Source organism: Heterocephalus glaber, unplaced genomic scaffold (assembly GCF_053883595.1).
Source record: "Heterocephalus glaber isolate CG9 unplaced genomic scaffold, H.glaber_assembly_v1.0 deba00001688, whole genome shotgun sequence".
Lineage (NCBI taxonomy): Eukaryota > Metazoa > Chordata > Mammalia > Rodentia > Bathyergidae > Heterocephalus > Heterocephalus glaber.
The window spans coordinates 1,050,539-1,070,125 of NW_028258413.1; the positions used below are offsets into that span (position 1 = coordinate 1,050,539).

Here is a 19,587-nt window from a genome sequence, read left to right on the forward strand (position 1 = left end):
GACTGAAAGCTTGTACGCCCCAAATTCATATGGAGAAACCTGATCTCCAGAGGGAAGCATTTGGAGGTGGGCGCTCTGGGGGTGATTAGGTCGTGAGGGCAGAGACCCCCGGAATGAGATTAGTGTCCTTATCAAAGAGACACCAGAGAACTCCCTTGTCCCTTCCACCCTGGGAGGACACGGGCTCTGAACAGACGCAGATCTTCTGGTGTTTTGGCCTTGGCCCTCCAAGTCCCCGAGCTGTGAGAAACGAGTTAGTGTTGTTCACAGGCGCCCTCTCTGGTGTTCTGCCGCCGCGGCCTGGACGGACCACAGCAGTGCCCGTTAGGAGGACAAATTAGACGCTCGTTACTGCGTGCTGAACGCGTGCAGGGCTGTCAGAAGTCACGTTACCCGAGCTCTAACGCTCAGGCAGATGTTCTTCCTCTTACGCTTGGTTCCCGACACTGCCCGTGAATCAGTCACCAAAAGGGGTTTTGAAAAGCTCAGATTTGGGTCGGGGATTTAGCTCAGTGGTGATGCTGCCTGCCTCACAAGCACAAGGGCCCGAGTTTGAGGCCCTGGTACCAAAAAAAAAAAAAAAAAAAAAAGCTCAGATTTCTGGGCTCGGCTCATATCCTAGCAAATCGGAGTCTTTTCTCTATATTTTATGTTTCTCACCTGATCCTTATGAGTCGACCGAGCTGCTCGCAGGCTGGCTTTGTAAATCTGCACAGTGTTTTCCCTCATGTGCCTTTGAGAATCGCGTTAAAGACGCCAAAGCCACGTGTAATAGATTTTGGAAAGATTTGCATTCAAGGGTTAAATTTGTTGTCAAAACTGCACTGTAACAATTCGTCCTCCAAAATACATTCATGTCTCCTAGCAGCATCCTTCCCCTTTCTTCACTTCTTCGCCCGGCTCCTGCCTGGCGCTCCAGACTGGGCCTGAGTCCTGCTCTGTCCGCCTCGCGGCGCCTGGGGGTCCAGCAGCGCTGGGCCTGGGCGGCTCCCCGCTGTCCTGGCGCCGGCGGTGTCCGGGGGCTGCTGGGGCCCGGGGCCGAGCTGGCGTGGCTGAGAGGGCGGCCGAGTCCACGGCGGACCCCGTGCGGGACAGCACGGCGTGGGTGGTTTTGCAGAAAGCGCAGTCTCTTGCCCTGCGCCCCGCTGGGGTCCCGGACGGCACCCTGGAACAGCCTTCAAGGTTTGCCTTGGATTTCATAGGATTTCAGATCTGTGTTAAAAGTTGCCCTTGGTTTAGGACCGATTATTCTGATGGATTTTGTAAGACAAGTCTATTTCCAGCTTTGCTTTGCCATCAGATACATTTTATGCGAATGATTATTACTTTTAATTTTGATTATAGAATTTGGTACAACTCCAATGGCCTCCCCATAGAAGTTTATAAGATTTTTCACCTTAACTGGAGGGAAATGAATATCATAGTTTGCATTAGTGTTACAATTTACATGATCTTAGTTATATTCTAAATAAAAAGCACAAAATACATGTTTTTCTCTAAAATATTTTCTGAGGCTTATAGCTTTCAACTCACCAAGAAGAGACTAGTTAGAATATATTAATTTAACGTTTACATCGTGTGTGTGTGTGTGTGTGTGTGTGTGAGAGAGAGAGAGAGAGAGAGAGAGAGACGGGGTATTACTACATAGTTCAGGCTGGCCTCAAACTCAATAAGCAGCCCAGACTGGCCTTGAAGTCAGGGTGATCCACCTGCTTCAGCCTCCTAAGTGTTGGGATTGCAGGAGTGCACCAGAAATTGTTGTGTTTTTGCTAGATAGCAAAGTGCATTCAATTCAGAGATCCTCCTTGTTCTCAGGTACCTAAATCTAATGGAATATAAAGCATTTAACAACTAAGAGGAATAAATATTTTGTAGTTGAGAAAATGTCAAAACAAGTTTTGGAGCATGTCTAGCATCTTTGCAGATTTCTATTCTGAAAGGACATCTTTATCCTGTCCTGTCCCAGACTTAAGTTGGCCGATCCACACTAAGGACCGGACAGCAATTTCAGGCAGAAACCTACAGTCTATTTACACTTGGTAACTGTTCTCTGTATGGCACTGAGCATGTAAATTGGCACAGATTCAGCAATTTTTATTGACGTGTTAGTGAAGTGAGTTCACTTTGGTTATTTAGTAAAAATATCCTTTCCCATTTTTTTTTTACTTTTCCAAATTTGTATTGCCAAGAAAATCTTGCATGCTGACTTAAAGTATTAAGTTTCAAGGTTAAAACATTTAAATGTAAAAATTCATAGAGGCCTATGACTTTCTCCAAAATAGTGCTTAGGCCTGGGAATGTGGCTCGGTGGTGGAGCACATGCTTAGCCTGCTCCAGACTCTGGGTTCAAATCCCCAGCACTGCCAAAAACACGCCCCCCCCCCCCAAACAGAACAAAAAGTAGTGCTTGGGTAATACAAGGTTGTGTCTTTTGATGTAGTGATAATAATACTACATGTTGTGCTAAAATATTTTCTCAATGCTGAAGGCTATCGACAATTTTATATTAAGTGTATTAAATACATGTATTTAGGGCCGGGGATTTAGCTCAGTGGTGCTGTTACCTGCCCTGCAAATGCAAGGACCTGAGTTCAATCCCTGGTAACCCCCCCATATATATATTTCAAATTATATTTTAAAAACCTTGATGCAGGTGGCATTAAGTATCACATGTGAAGATTCAGATTGTCTTTTTTAGGTGGTTGTTTTGAAAATTCTTTTAGGTGGAGTCAGTGCCCTCACAATGGCAGCTGTTTCATATTCAAGGCCATGGTCCAATCAGAACTGTCCTTAGACAGGTGGCTTCTGCAGTGTTGCCGTGCCATTTCCCCTGTACAAACCAGGAAGTGACTGCTTCAGCCACGGTGAGATAATAATGAGAGATATCTGATGTGAAAAGCAGGAAATATGGCATTATTGGATATGGCAGGGACATAGGTAGGAGGCCAGACAAGTTCAAAGTGGGATGTGCTGAGTAAAGGTGTGAGCTTCAGCTGTGAATTTCAACCCAAGCTCTGCAGCCAGACTAGGTTTTAACTTCAAGTCTGTCACTGACCAGCACTGTATCCTCAGTCAAGTTTCTAAATTCTGTTTCCTTGGCTAGAGAGCGGGACTAAGTCACTCACTTCATGGTGGAAATTTCAGGAAAAAATCCATGATGTACTTAGCATAGTTAAATTTATACCCTAAAATGATGCATTGATTATTTATATTGTAGCTCATGATCTTGATTATAAGCTATGAGAGATTTTTAATCAATCAAGTTTACTTGCCTTTTACAAACATGCTCCAATTATAAAAGTTCTTTACTTTTTATAGGCAGAAACCTGTATTTTGAAAACGTGTGGTTATGTGATTCTGGCGCATGCTTACTCCCTTTGATCTCTTTTCGTATATACTGATGTTCATTTTGGGGAGTTCGTACCTGTGTATAACATAACACATGTCGATCATTTGCAATCCCTTTCCCCTCTTTTCTCCCCCTCTTCCTCATCTCCAAGATTCTTCCCTGTCCCATTTCCCTCTTTCCATAAAAAACTAGTGTTCAGTATCATAAAGAACAATGATCAAATTCAACAATTGTTCTGCTTTTCAGATTTCAGTTTAAAGTAGGTTAAATTCTGTGGGGCTCAGTTTCTTCACCAATAAGTCCAAGGTAGAATAGATGCTCTCAAGGTTTCGTCAAGCTTCATTCTATAAATAGACTGAGAACAAAGATTCTTGTCAGAAATGTTTCACCTAAAAAGGTTTCTGTATATTTTCCTTATATAGACTATGGTCCTATTCTCTTTACATAATTATAGTGAATACCCCTATCACCTTCAGAAATATCTGTTTGTGTAAAATATCACGTGCTCTTCCTGTTTAATTGTGTTTATATAGGTGAAGAGCCGCAACCATCTGGTAAATTGTGGACTGGGAGATCCCAAAATAGATTACTCGTTTTTCTTGTTCTAAACAGGGGAATAGTTGGAGATGCTGGACAATTGCTCAACATTTTCTTCATTTTCTGGCTGTAGTTTGCTAGAGGGAGAGTGTTAAATTGATGGTTGGTGATGGAAAGATTAACTTGATGACCCTGTGTGACAAGTGTGTGTGATTCGGGAAGTGGGTCCACATTTTCTGTCACAGCCTTGAAAGTGGCAGAGCACCTGTCCTAAGTACAGGGGCCACCACTCCACTTGTGTACTTCACAAGTTCCTGGTCCCATTGTCCTTTTCATTACCCCATCTGTAAGAGACAGGAGGAAATCGATTTCAACTGCATTCTCACAATTAACAATTAACATACTTCTATTAATTTAAAGCTCTTCTGTGAAGATTATTTAATTGAAGCATATGAAACGTTGACAAAACCCCAGGGAGGGGAAGGTGCTAGAGAGGAGAGCCCATTTCTAGGTGGGAAAAGGATAACCCTAAGCAGTGGGACCCTTTTAAGCCAGGATAACAGACTCCTCAACAGTTTTTGACCTGAAGGAATGACTGTCTCCTATGTTTTAACTGAATGATCTCACAAATAAATTTAATTCAATGACTTCTATTGAGACCCTTGTTTATGAAATCATCATACAGGAAGCTGTTCATGTAATATTCTTCCCTCGCCATTTTAGATGAATTTGGAGGGTGGAGAGTCAAATATTTAGCTAACTAGTAAAACACACAACAGAGTCAATTAGGTATTCAGCGACACAGTGAGACCATCCTGGAAAAGCAAGATGAATGTGGTGAGCAGCCCTGAACAACTGGATCCCTGTGGAGAGCAGGTGGATGGAGAGAAAAGACCTGGTCTTGATTTGCTCTGATTCTTTCTTACTGGTTATCTTTTCTTCCTGTTCTTAGTTAGATTATTTCTCTTTTCTTAGTACTCATGCATTTTTTTTCAAGTGGGAATGTAGAAAAGATTTCTCAAAATGACTAACAGAAGATCACACACTCTCAGAATGCAAAGCCTTCAGTTTCCTGGGACAAAGAGTGGAAATAGCTGCTTCAGTCTAAATATAGATCAGAGAGTTTCTGCCATGCCTGTCGAGAGTGCCCTGGCCAGCTGAAGGCAGTTGGCTTTATTCTCTGTTGTTTCCTTAAAGAAAAGCACCATGAGCTTTTAAAATGATAAGTGTTAGGAAAAAAGACAGTGCAATTGCTCATTTCTAAGTAATTGCCTAACTAGGGAACAGAGTCCCGGGAGAGGGCTGACAGAAGTAGTTTGTGCTTTTTTTTAGCTGCCTGTATTTTAACTTTACACAGAGAAAAGTGAAATCTGTGTAATCAAAGTATGTGCAAGTAGGTATAGACTTAGGCCTAACTTGGTAAGTGGGTGAAGAATTCTTTCAAGCAATGTATAAAAATTCAATTAATTAATAATTTATACACACGGGCAGTTAGAATTATAGATTTTAATCTAGTGATATGGAGACACAGGCTTTCTCAGAAGAAAAAGAAAAGCACATAATGAATATAGTTCTACTGACACTTAATAGCTATTCTCTGTCCCAAAATAATTCTTATCAATATTTAAATGTCTTTGAAATTTCTATTTTAAAGGTAAATTTATGGGTAAATGACAAGTAGGCAGATGTTGGAGGTCATCTATCAGTTTTCCTATCTCACAGGAGGAATTGGAAGTCCTGGAAGAGATGAGGTGGCTCTCATGTCTTCTTCCCCATTGGTTATTTTGCACCATAGCTTCTACGTTATCTCACTTGTTTTAAAAATTCATGACAACAAGTAAGTTTTTTTATATAAGAAAGTGTCAGGCGGGCATGGTGGTGGACACCTATAAACACTTGGGAGGCTGAGGCAGTAAGATCATGAATTTAAGACCAGCCTGTATGGGGAGACTCTGTTTCAAAAAAAAAAATGTGTCAGCCTTGAAGTCAGAGATGATTGATTACATTCAAGTTTCCTATATTCCCAGATTGTTCCAAGAAAAAAATTTTTTTTTTAATACAAGTTTGCTGGATATAACTCTACACTTAGAAAGTTAAGAAGAAAATGGAAGTAAATATTCAAGTCTATTTGTCAATTTTAGACAACTTATTCAGCTATAATTCATGCACTATAAAACACCACTTTGAAATGTACAACTCATGGGGTTTTGGTATATGCACTGTATTGTGCATACATCATTGTATCTATTTCTAGAATATTTTCATGTTTTCCTCCCCATGAGCCCTCCCATTAGCAGTCATTTCTCATTCTTCCTTCCCTGTAGTTACTGAGAACCACTACTCAGCCCTCTGTCGGGATTTGTTTATTCTGAACATTTAATATTAATGGAGTTGTACAGTATGCAGTCCTTTGAATATGACTTGTTACTTAGAATAACCTCAACACTCACCCGTGTTGTAGCATGTTTCAGCACCTTGTTGCTTTTGGTGGTCTTAAAGTATACTCAGCACTCCGTGTCCTTAGGGCATTAGTTTCAAGATCACCCTTGCTTGGATCCCCAAATCCACAGAACCTCAAATTCCATATATGAAATGCCATAGTATTTGTATGTGTATAACTAAGTGCCTCCTCCTACATACCTTAAAGCTTCTTGATTACTCATAATACTTACTACAGTGTACATGGTATATAAACAATGATTATGAGAAACAAAGTGTGAGGTTGTAGCCCACATTCATCATCAGGCAGCAAGGACAGAAGAAAGGCTGCATATGTTCAACATAGAGCCAGGTTTCCCTAATACTGTTGATCTGCAGTTACTTGAGCCCATGGGTGTGGAAGCCATGGGCATGGAATGCCAATGGCATTCGAGTGTATGGATGAATAACGGTTTGCTTAGCTACCCTTAAGTTAATGGACATTTCAGTTATTTCTACTTCTTTGCTGTTGTGAATAATACTGCTATGAACACTCATGTATGAATTTCTGTGTGAAGATACATTTTTAATTCTCTTGTCAATACCTACGTGTGGAATTACTGGATCTCATGGTGACTCTATGTTAACATTTTAGAACCTACCAGACTGTTTTGCACAGGGACTGTACCACTTTATATTTCCACCAGAAACACAAGGGGGTTCCCACTCCTCATCCTCTCCAATACTTGATATTCTTTGATGATATTATAGCCATCTTAATGGATAGGAAGATGTAGATCATTGCGGATTTGATACACATTTCTATAATGACTAATGATATTGAACCTCCTTACAGGTGCTGATTGATCACTTGTATATTTTCTTTAGAGAAATATCATTCAAGTTCTTTGCCTATTTCGAAAATTGTATTTTATTGTTCATCTGTAAAATTTCTTATACACCCTGGATATGTGTCCCTCAGGCATGTAAATGTGTTCCCTGGTTGTGTGGGTGGTGTTTTCACATTCTTGATGATAATCTCTGAGATACAAAGGTTTTGAATTTTGATGAAGTCCAATTTATTGAGTTTTTTATTTTGGAAATTGTTCTTTTAACATTATAACTGATAAACCATTTTCTAATCTAAAGTCATGAAGATTCACTCCTATCTTTTCTTTTCTTCTAGGAGTTCTATAGTCTTTATTTTTACAGGTAGATCTATTGTCTAGTCACTTTTTTAACATTTCAAAAATGTTTCCTTTTTATTTAGACATAAAACACATTTACAGCATGTATAACTTAAAATTATATGGCATCTTCCCAAACCAATTACCTTTGAGTACATTTTCAAGCACTGAAAATAAACCAACATATCCACAGGTATACTCAGACTCTCTATTGTCACCTCATGGAAAATTGAGAGTTACAAAAAAATTGAGAATTATGCACAGTAGTTTTAAGTTGAGCAAATAACAATTAACTGATCACCATGAATAAATATTACTTCTATTTCACTGAATTTCTCTTCTGAACTACTTATCAATACCATTCAGAGGAACGTTAACATATCCAGTCCAAAAAAAAAAAAAGACAGCACAAATTGAAATGTGTCAATATTCTAGATTATCAGAAATTTCCATTCATAAGAATAAATCCTGTGTTTAATGACCTACCTCAGCAAAAAGGGCAGTTCACTGAAAACAAATTTATGAAACTCTTGGTATACTTTATGAAAGTTTGAAATTATAAACAGAAAAGAACCATTAATGTATTTAAAAAACTTAGCATCATGCATTCTGAATCACATGCTCATTACAATCCATTGTTACACAGCACCAATACCCATGATAAATCTTACAACTACAGAATCAGGTAAGAGGAACAAAATCATTTCCTTTATGAATATTGCCAAAGAAACAAATTTTCATTAAAAAAACCCAGAAATGTCTATGTGGATACAGCCAAATGTCTCTGCATTTAGGAAACTATCATCATAAAGGGGCTGTAGCACTTTCCTTGTTAACTGTATTACTTCGATCTTGCTGCACCATGCTTTCAACTTCTGGAGGTTTATTTTTTTATTACCCTAAAAGCAACAGAATCATTTTAAAGGCTGCAGACTACAACAGCAAGAATTTCTGACTGTTAAAAAAATAAATAAATTTATCTTTCAAATTAAAATTATAAAAGTGGAAATTACAATAGTTAAGCAAATAGAAAAATAAGCCAATTGTTATCTGAGTCTTCTGACTATGGCTCCAATTTATTAATACAAATATCTGTTTATAAAACTTTTTCAAAAAAGTTAATTCTGCCAGCCAGACTCTCACACAGAACTTTCCAAGTCTCTGAATTGACTGAATGACCCTATAAACCCACTGTCTGCAAGTTTCTGCTACGGAGCTATGGTCACCTCCACCACTGATGAAGCACATATTGAAATCGTTTCCCTGTTATTTTTATAGTTGTTGAAAATAAACTGCTGACTTAGTCTAATCATCTGAGGAAGAAGTGGCAAAATAGGCACACACAGTACTAATTAGGAAATCACGAGCAATGGTCAACAATATACTTTATTAGAGGATTACCTGTGACGTGCAAACCATTTATTATTTCTATAATAAGCAAGATAAATTATAGTGTATGATTTAGTGTAGCAGGTTAAAAACATCTCATAAAGATTTCAGATCAAAATTTACCCTATGTATTTTTAACTTTACTGTGTATCTGTCCTGTTTCTTCAAATTTTCCTCAATTTTCAAAGCCTATACATTTATATCAGCCAATATGGTATCTAACAATATAAAGTTATGTTTAATTCCATAATATCTTAATTTTACTATATTAAAAATGACAAATTACTACCTGCCCAATTCCTCTATTAGCTAGGAGGCTCATCAGAAAGAAGCAGGGCATTTTCATTCCATCAACTATGATAAGTACAGAATAGGAAGAAGAGAGATGCGATTCCTTTTCCAAGTCCTCTCTTTAACTGAGACTTGCTTTTGATATGTGAAATCTTCCCATCCCAAATAATTGGGCAACAGGCACTGCAGGAGACACGATTGCTTGCTCAGTCTGAAACACCTCGTCAGGCAGCTGCAAGGTTTCCATGCTCAGACAACAGTTTTCAGAAGCAAATGCCAGAGGCGATACAAATCATTTCAACCCTGATTTCACTGCAAACAATTTTAAAATACAGTACTGACCTAATATACTTTGTGGGCATGTAGTGTTGTAAGTGGTAAAATTTAAGACATTTAATCTAAATGTTCCATTTTCCCTAAAAAAAGGAAGACATTTTAGTAGGAAAAGAAAAACAAGAAGCAGCAATGGCTAGGTAATTTCAACTGAAATTAAAAAAAAACATATAAGCAAAAAGCAAATACAAAAAAGCACAGTCCTATAAGGAACAGTCTGCTTGGCACAGTGAAGACTAAATGTAAGACACAAAAGATGAACTATGTAATAAACAGGGCCACAGCTGTAAACCGCCATTCTCCCTCCAAGATGCCTAAATTGCACTCTAGTTGCCTTGGGAAGAGCAGAGTTTACAAGAGCGGTTGGAAATAGCTGTACAGGCCAGGTGTCATTTATACAGTTTTTAGAGTTACAATTCTATAATCCCAAGGGAATGGAGGTTATAGTCACTGAATGACTGTTTGATGCTATGTCCTCTTCATGCTTCAATTCTTTTTCAATACCTGTGAATATGCACACGTTTACACTTGCTTGCCTGCACCACCTCAAAGTGCTACCAGCTGGCTGTTCTGGACAAAGGCGCCTCCTCCACGAACTGCACTTGGATGAGTTGGAGAAGCTGCTGGATGCTGCCCAGGATGAATATGTGTAGCAATCTGTGCAGAATGCCCTCTTCTGGCCATGTTCTTTGACCAGACTCCTTCCTTGATGCGGTCTACTTCTTGCTGATAGCGCTTGTGACGAGATGCATTTTCTTTGGCTTCTTTCAGTGCTGACTCCAAAGCTTTCACTCCCTCAGCTGTGGCTCGAAGTTGCTTCTCTAACTTAGGAAGTTCACAGCGAAGATCTGCATTGTCACGTACCAACTGCTTGTGCACCTTAGTGAGTTGTTCAAGATTATTTTCAAGAAAGGAGATTTTCTGCTTTTGAGCAGCACTGTCTCCACGGTCATCAGAATCAATCTGGGAACTCTTTTTCACTCTGGTAGCCAAGTCCTGAACAAAGACCTTGCGTAGACTGTGCAAAGTGTGAAGCTCTTTGGGCACTGTCTCTTCCAAACCCTTCAAGTCTTGTCGTGCTTGCTCTCATCTGTCCCGCATAACCGTAAGTTCATGCAGTTTTCTGCTCTTTTCTTGATCTGTAGCTTTCAATTTCTCATGTTCTACTCTCAGACATTCTTGCTCTAACATCGTTTTCTGATTTTGGTCTTGAAGATCAGTTATAAGTTTTTCTTTTGTCTCAACTTCATCTCTCAAACTGCTGATTTGTTTTTGATGAGTTTCCCTGACTCTGGATCTGCTGTTCAACAGCTTGCTTAACTTCATTTGCAGTCTGAGCCTTATTTAAGTGCTCCTTTTCCATTTTGTGGACCTTTTCTTGTGCTTGAAGCTGTACTAGCTCTTCACTGAGAGAATGGACAGACTCCTCCAGCTGTCTTTTGCTCCACATTTTGAAGATACTCAGTCAACGACTTGATTTTGGCTTCGTGCTGAGAAATATGAAGGTGGCATGCCGCTCTTTTTCATTTTCTTCCATCTTCTTGTTGCTCTCAGTCTATGTGCTGTTTGCAGTGCTTCGCCACTGTTTTCACTGCTGACTTCATCTTGCTAGTGTATAGCCTGGTGACAGTGAATTCTTCGTCTATCATGCCAGTTCCCTCAGGCTGCTTTACATCATTTGCACCTTTACATACTCTCTTGGTTCTTATTTTTTCTCCCTTCCCCTGCCCTCCCTTCAACCCCTCCATCCCTCCCTATTTACAAAGACTTTGTTTCCTTTTTTTCATTTTCTCATATTAATTCCATTCCCTTCTTTCCTTTCCCCTAACCCTCCCACTTCCCCTTTGCCCCTTTTCTTCCTATTTCACATTATCTATTATACCTTTTAGTCCTTATTTACACTTTCAGTTTCTCACACTAGAGAAACTATTTGGTATTTACACGTGTGTCCTATTTATTTCACTTAAGAGTATGGCCTCAATGTGCATCCATTTAGCAATAAATGTCTCTAATTTCTCATTTTTGATGGCTGAGTAGTATTCCATTTTATAAAAAACTACATTTTCTCTATCCAGTCTCCAGTTGATGGGCATTTGGGCTGTTTCCAAGTTTTAGCTATTACAAACTGTGCTGCTATGAACATGGGTGTATATATATCACTGTGGTATGATTCTTTTAATTCTTTGGGGAAGATCCCCAGCAGGGGAATAGCTGGGTCAAATGGGACTTCCAGTCCTAGTTCTATGAGGTATCTCCATACTGATTTCCACAGTGGTTGCACCAGTCTACACTCCCACCAGCAGTGGAGCAGGGTTCCTCTTTCCCCACACGCCATCAGCATTTGTTATTGGTTGATTTCATGATAGCTCAGCTGCTCTGTTTTTCTGGTAGTTGGTCATTTCCTTAAGTTTCTGAAGCTCAGCACTCACTAAAGTTGCCGATTTCTGATTCAATTCATTACTAAGCAATTCATATTGCTGAGTTTTATCTTCAACTTCCTGAGACATCTGATCATAGTTGTCAGCAAGTTCCTCTAAGGCCTGTAAAACTTTTTACTTCTTTAGAAGCATCGTTTTCTGCTTGAAGGGGGTTCAGCTCAGCTTGCATATTGTCTTGATCTCTTCTGGTAGATGCCAGAAGCTCTTCCTGAATCCAATATTTGTGTCTTCAATTTCTCTACCAGTTGGCTCTGCTGGTTAATTTCTTCATCCTCGTCATCAAGTTGTTTGTACAATTTAGCAATTTCTTCTGCACATTTTCTTCTCTTGCCATCAGTAAAACTTTCAGTGACTCCAATTATCATTGGTGAGGGTAACACCCTTATCCACTGTAAAAGCTTCCAAACTGGCTTTCTCTCTGTCAAACTGTGCACGTACAGGCACTGTCCCCCTACGCCACCGACTGAGTTCATTTTCAAGCCACTGGTGTTCTGCAGGGTCTTATTTTTGTCTTTCTCTTTTTCATACTTCTTTTTCCACTGTTCTGCAGTTAACTCTACATTGATACAAACTGTATTCTTAATTGTTTTGGCTCTTTGACCAAACAGGAGTATAGATTTTTTTTTTTGTACCAGGGATCGAACTCGGGTCTTTGTGCTTGAGCAGCAGGCAGCGGAACCACTGAGCTAAATCCCCAGCCCAGGAGTGTAGAATTTGTTTCAGACTTGTGATATGATGATGGGGAGCAGTAAATGACAATAGTGGTCCTATAGTTATCACTTAATGAGTTCTGAAGAATTCTTGTCATTTTACTATCTTAATATGGAATGTACGTACTACCCTCAGCCAAAGCAGAAATGACATTTCCAAGAGCAGAAAGTGCCTTGTTATGTTCTTAGCTTCATCCAGCACGGCACCTTCAGCACCAGTTTAACTAACCTTTTTACTACCAGCTAAATCAACCAGATAAAGTTTTCCACTCAGCTTTTGTTCTGTTTGTGTGTTTTGTTTTACATTAATAAGAAATATACTGTGACTCCTAAGCTATGTTCATTTATGTTTGTAACTGCCACATGTCTGTTGGATTTTCCTTCATCTATGGTATCCATAACTTCATCTGGACTACATACAAAATGTTCCGTGCACCCTTTACATAGGGAACTTGGTTTTTGTCTTCATGAACTGAAAGGCTGGTCTCTGAAACATGTAATAGGTCCCTTATCTTATCCAGATATATTTCAAAATATGAAACCTTAATATGAAATTCCAAATTTTCATCCATGGAGTAAATATAATTAAAAATACCTTGCACAATTCTTGGGATAATTCCCATGCCTTCTGGGTCATGAAGCTTACCCTCCATCGTGTGTGTCTTCCCAGCGGATGTTTGTCCGTATGCAAATATTGTTCCATCCTATCCTTCAGGTACATCTTTCACAACCTTCTTTGCACAGCCGTTGTACACGTGTTTTTAGGATGTGCTTGACGGGAATACCTGATCAAAAGCATAAGGCTTGGACGCGATCACGACCGGGCGTCCCCCTGGAACCTGGAGACGAACTTGTCGCTGCGGTTCACCTCCGCCTCTCGAGGGGCCCGAGGCCACACGTCGCTGAGGTCGCACTCGGCCGGTCCGCCATCTGCCGGGGCCGCTCTCCGCCGCTCAGTCTCGGAGGAAGGCGGCTGCGGCGGAGGCTCAGGGTCGCGTGGGCGGCCGGGTCCGCGCTCGGCTGACCGGGGTGGCGGGGGACTCCAGACGCCGGCGCCGGCAGCCTCACTTCCGCTCCATCATGGCGGCGGGGTGGGGCGGGGCCTGGGAGCGGCGGCCGCTTCCCCCTGTTGGAACACGGCCCGGCCCTACTGCCCGACCGACCGCGCTGGGCCGTGCTCGCCGGCTGACCTGCGGCCGCCCGACGCCCCCAGAGGCCCCGACCGGCCTAGAGTCACTCTTGCCTGCCGTGAGGTGGGGTCCAGATTCCTTTTCATGGTTATTCAGTGGTCTTGGCATCATTGATTGAACAGATTTTTTTCCTCCATTGAATGATCTTGGCACCTACAGTAAAAATCAGTTCACAGGGCGGGGTGGAATAAAAATATTCAAGATGTGTTCTGTCCATGTTCTAATTTCCCACAGTGGAAGTATTCGTTATATACTGCAGACGTGTACTAATAACAATACAAGTGAGAAAAAACAAAAAATTAATTAACCATAAAGTTAACGACATATCTCTGGACTTAATTTTCGTCCACCTATCTATATTTCTGTCTTTATGTCAGTACCACAGGGTCTTGATTACTGAAGCTTTGTAGTAAGTTTTCAAATCAGGAAGTGTGAGTCCTTGTACTTTAGCTTGAGCTTGTTTTGTATATTCTGAGCCCTTCACATTTCCACATGAATGTTAGGATCAGCTTTTCAGTTTCTGCAAAATTTTATTTTAAGAAGTTAGCTTGGAATTCTCAATATTCACTGAGGAATAGTTTATAATAATAATATGAAGAAGAAGGAGAAGAAGCGGCAGCATAGCATAGTAAGGCAGTGCACACCTGTAATCCCAGCACTCAGAAGGCTGAGGCAGGAGGATGGCCTCGAGTTTGAGGTCAGCTTGGGGTACATAATGAGTTCAAGGCCATCCTGGACTACATAGCAAGACCCTGTCTCAAAAGCCTCAAAATAATAATAAAAAATAATAATACCTGAGCACCACGGAGACTAAAAAGATGAAACTCAATCCTTACTCTTAAAAGAATCAATAATTCAGTAATTATACAAACATGTCAATTATCAGTTTATTGCCTCTCGACTTCAAATTCACTCTTCAATATATGTTCAGAGGCAGCAGAGTTCCTAGGAGCATCTCTCCTTTACAGCTAGCACGATGCCAAGCTCCAGGAGGAACCATTGGAAGGCTGTCAGCTGCTGCTGCAGGACGCGGTGGCAGGTGGGTATAAGGACAGCGTGGTTCCCGGCGGGCGCCTCGACTCCTCGTGTGGGCTGCAGGGCCGCGCTAAGACACTGCCTTCCCTCTCTGTGCCGCCCCGTGGCCTCCCCGTGCCCTGTGCCCTGCAGGGCCGGTGCCCGCCCTCCCGGTGACTCCAGACCAACCCTGGCAAGCAAACCAGCGAAGCTTTTCGTTTCCCGTATCAGGCTGAACCTTCTCTTTCTCCACTGAGACCCTAACCCCACCTTGGGGAGGGAGCCCCCTCTCGGCTTTGCTCTTCCTTGGCTACTCTCCCTCAGCCCTAGTTTTCCTATACTTGGTTTAAAGCAGGATTTAAAGAAGAAAACATGTTTTTCCCAGCCTTGGGCAGCTCCCCCACCTCCCCCCCAATAGCTGTAACTCCTTGTTCTGGTGCGGATAAAACTGGCAACTATGTCCTGTAAACAGAGTTTATGTCATCTGCTTCTCATAAGATTTGAAAGGCTCTGTCTTCTTTCAAGGGTAAATTATTAATGCTTTTAGTTGCTTTGTCTTGCTTCGGTAATCTTGCTTCCCTCCACTCACCCGTTTCTCCTCACTAGAGAGACCACCCCCCTTCAACCAAATGTGTAAAACTGGAGTCTGTCCTTTGTTCTGAGCTCAACTTTTGGACTTGAGTCCCTTGAGTTGGTGTTCACCTAAAACCCTGGAATAAAATCCTCCTGCTGCCCAGGGATCTCTCCAGTCTCTTAAGTCCTGCAATAGGTTCAGTATATTTGTCAGAATTTAAAAAATCTTTATACTTCTTTTGTTCAACCTACTGTGTGATTGGACCTACACTAATAGAACAAGTAGCAGTTATGAACGAGAATATAGTAAGTCCTTTCCTTTTCTTTTTTCTACAGTACTGGGGGTTGAACCCAGGGCCTTCACAATGAGCTGCCCCAGTCCTTTTTGGTTTTGAGACAGGGTCATGTTAAGTCACTAAGTTGCCCACCCTGGGCTCAAACTTGTGATCCTCCTGTCACAGCCTCCCATAGCACTGAGATTACAGCCACCACACCAGCTCAGGAAGCAGCATTTTAAGAGCTGAAAGTGAGATGAAGGTTTGGAGCCCAGGGTCCGTGGACAGGATCAGGACAGACTTAACAAGGGAGTGCATTTTGACACAGCCTTGGAGGCTAGACAAGGATTACCTTTAAACTTGGCACTGGGGAGCTTGTGTTTCTACGACAGTCACTTCAGCTCTGACTTCCAGGGTTAAGATATTTGCAAACTGAGCTGTACTATTTGTCTAGAGCGAGTCCTCTACTCCTAACTGAAAAGTCACCTGGATTTTGCTACTGGGCTGTGGGAGCTGCCAAGGAAGGCCCTAGAGATGGCAGGAGAAATACCTGAGCCTGAGCAGCTCCTGATCGCAAACGGGAGATTTTTAAATCGCATCAGCTCCTCGGAATTTCCTAACCAAATGTTTAAAGGAAATGAACACCCACAGCCATATGTACCAGTTAATTTCCTCTCCAAATGTTTTCATACTGTGGGGTGGAGGTGGCTGTGTTTGGAGGATTCTTTTCCTCTGAAGCCGTCCTTGCACTGTTTTACTTCCTGTATGGAAGCCAAATGCACATTACTTTTCATTTCCCTTTTTGCTTGCCAGAGCCTCTTAATTTTCCTTCATCTCTTCACAAACACCTAATGGACCACTGTGATTCTGGGTCTGCTCCGAGCATGGCCCTTGATCGGCAGAGTCAGTGTGCCTGGGGCTGATGAGAAAGTGAATTCTTGGTTCCGCCCTTGGACTTCCGCCCGCAGTCTCTGCAACTGGGCCTGAATGTGTGTGTTTTAACTTGCTTTCCTGGTGATTCTTGTGCACACAACAGTGTGTGAAGCACTAATTATGATTTTACTCATTGCATTTCACTTTGGACATGCTCTAGATTTTAAAAAGGATCTGAGATCGTAAGAGGCATCTGATCGAGTCCAAATAGGAATGTGTGTCTCCAGCACCCCTGCTAGACAGGCCCCTCTCGCTGGTCGGCACTTTTTAACAGATGGGAGTTCACACCTCACACATCAACCTCTTATGCCCAGGAACAATTCTCATTATTGGAAATGTCTTTTATTATACCTTTAATCCAGGTTGAACTAATCACTCCCTTTATTCATTGTTTGCAGTCCTTCCCATAAAGAGCAGGAAATAAATCTAGTTTCAGCGGGGTATGGTGGTACACATGTGTGATCTCAGCACTCAGGAGGCTGAGGCAGGAGGATGGCGGTGAGCTTAGACCAGCCTGGGCCATACAGTGAGTTCAACAGCAGCCTGAACTGCATGGCAAGACTGTCTCAAAACACCAAAATTAATCAATCTAATTTCGTTCATACAGTCCAAATAGCTGTCCGTTCTAAGAATTTGTATTTTCAAGAAAACATTCTTACTCCTTTGCTTCCCCCTTTGATGATGCTTTTTGGGTTAATCCCTCTTACAATGGATTTACACATCAATATTTGCTTAAAATGCTGCCTCCAGAGGCAAACTATAAAGCACTTTGGATTGTTCAGTGAAAGCCATTACGTGAAGTGACCAAACACTCCCAGACTCTAGAAAGTCGAATTCCGTGCCTGATTTTGCCACTGTGCATTTGAGCAGAGCACTTACTTTCTCTGGAGTTAAAATTGGGGTTACTACTGTAGGTGGGACTTAAACCTGAGGAAAGACTAGTATTTTAGGGACAGGTGTAGCCAATAGCATTTTTGAAAAGAATTCAAATAGTTGTCAGAAACACCCCAGAGGATGTGGGACAGTGTCACCATAGCTGCCTGATTCGCTCTGTCGACAGGGGCGTCCTGCTGGCCGGCTCCAAGGCAGGGGTCGCTCTCGCTTACCTGAGCGCCGGAGCTCTGGAGTCGGCTGTCATTAGCGGACACAGTGCTCCGATGGCGTCGAGGTTACAGTGAGGGTGAGCCTTCCACACCTGGGGCACCGGGCCCGCAGGACAGAGGAGCCCATCAGGAGCCGCGTGCTAGGGCCGGTGTCTTTCCAGCTTCGTGCGCGCAATGATGCAGGGCCGAGGTGCAGGAGCAGAGCAGGTTGCAGGAGCGGAGCAGGTGGCTGAAGCGCAGGACACAACTTGTCAGCAGAAGCAAATGGCTCCTCACGGTTAAAACCTCACCGAACTTACTTGAGCCCAGCAGGGTGCACTTGGTGCCGCAGAAAGCAGAATTTAACCTGGTTAGAGAAGAGGGATTCATTTGCTCGGGCGTCTAAAGTGTGAGAAGGCAGAACCATTTGCGAGGGGCTTCACCAGGGCCTAGATCTTTCTCGGGGTTCTCCGGACCCCCTTGGTAGCTTCATCCCAGATGACCTGTCTCAGGGCCACCAGCGGCTCCCGACTCACTCTCTGGGAAAGAGCACACAGTTCGCCACCGACGGAAGGTCCTGGCCTGGCTTGATTGGAGCTCTTGAGGCCCAGTCCTGCAGCTGGGGACGTCGGGCACTGGACAGAGATGAAGAACGGTTTGTGTGATTGTCCCTCAGATCCCGGGCAGCTGAGAAGCAGAGAGAGTGATTTAGCGCTCGAGAAAACTACCACTTCCGGTCGCACTGTCCTTCTGCTCCTTCCAGCAGATGCCCCGAGGGGCCAAGGCGCTGCGGGGCCCTGCTCAGGGCTATCGGTGCGGGGAGGCCGGGAGCGCGTGGAAGGACGCCCAGGCCCGGGACAGCGAGTCGCTGCGCAGGACCCTGCCGCCGTCTGCTCCAGAGAGTAATTTCATTTCGTCTGTTGTAGGGCTTCTCTTCTGTGTATTTTAATAATCTATTGACTTGGATTTTAAAAAACTCATCTTTCTTTTACTCTTATATGAAGGAGCAGTGATTTCTTTCTTATTAATCTACAAATTTCTCCAAAGCAGTGCTTTTTTTTTTTTTTTCTGTGCAAGGCTTCTTATTGCCAGTCGTGGTTAACAGGAACTAGAGCTAGTATCTCTGGGCCTCCGGAGTTCATGGACAAGTACTCAGGAATTTTCCGAGTTGTTTTTCCTGTCCCTCCCCTCCCCTCCCCTCCACCCTTCTCCTCTTTTTGTGTGGTACTGTGGGTTGAATCCAGAGCCTTCACACTGAGCTATACATCCCCAGCTGCTTTTTATTTTTACATTTTGAGACAGGGTCTCACTAATTTGCCAAGTTTCACAGGCTGCTTTGAACTTGCGGTCCTCCTGCCTCAGCTTCCCGGAGTACTGGGGGTACAGGGGTGCTTCAAGAGATAGTTTTTAAACAACTAGCATCTTGTGATTGTCCACGAGGGACAATTTATATCATGAAAATTGGAAAATACTACAAATCAGGACTGTTCTTCCCCTACTGAGCCAGTCAGCTGTAAACCGCTAGTCTTGTATCAAAATACATTGTTATCAAAGGGCTTTTCTTGTGTTACACTTTATCTTCTGGAGAGTAAACTTGAATTCCAGCTTCCAAATTTTTGTCTGTATTAATGCTCATTAACTGTATAGTTTGTGTTTAAGAATTTAAAAGATGAGATGAAGTACCTTTCACATAATATTGATTCCATTACACTTTTTTCCTCAGTCCAAAACCCTCAAGTTTTAGAGGAAAAAAAGCCACAGATTGGGAGAACATATTTGCAAGTAATAGCACTGGTGAAAATTCGCATCCATACTATGTAAAGAATACTTACAACTCAACAATCAGAAGATAAGCTATCCAGTTAAAA

The 19,587-nt window shown here is 42.2% G+C and overlaps 1 long non-coding RNA gene and 1 pseudogene across 1 annotated transcript in view; both read right to left on the reverse strand.

Moving 5' to 3' along the window:
• Positions 1-514: 514 nt before the first annotated feature.
• LOC147821893 (uncharacterized) overlaps positions 515-19,587 on the reverse strand; it is a 35,089-nt gene continuing 16,016 nt past the window's right edge. The window contains exon 3 of the long non-coding RNA XR_015446465.1: positions 515-3,704. This is a non-coding gene — a long non-coding RNA (uncharacterized LOC147821893). The remainder of the gene's footprint in view (positions 3,705-19,587) is intronic.
• On the reverse strand, positions 6,680-17,775 carry LOC101709953 (kinesin-1 heavy chain-like; annotated as a pseudogene).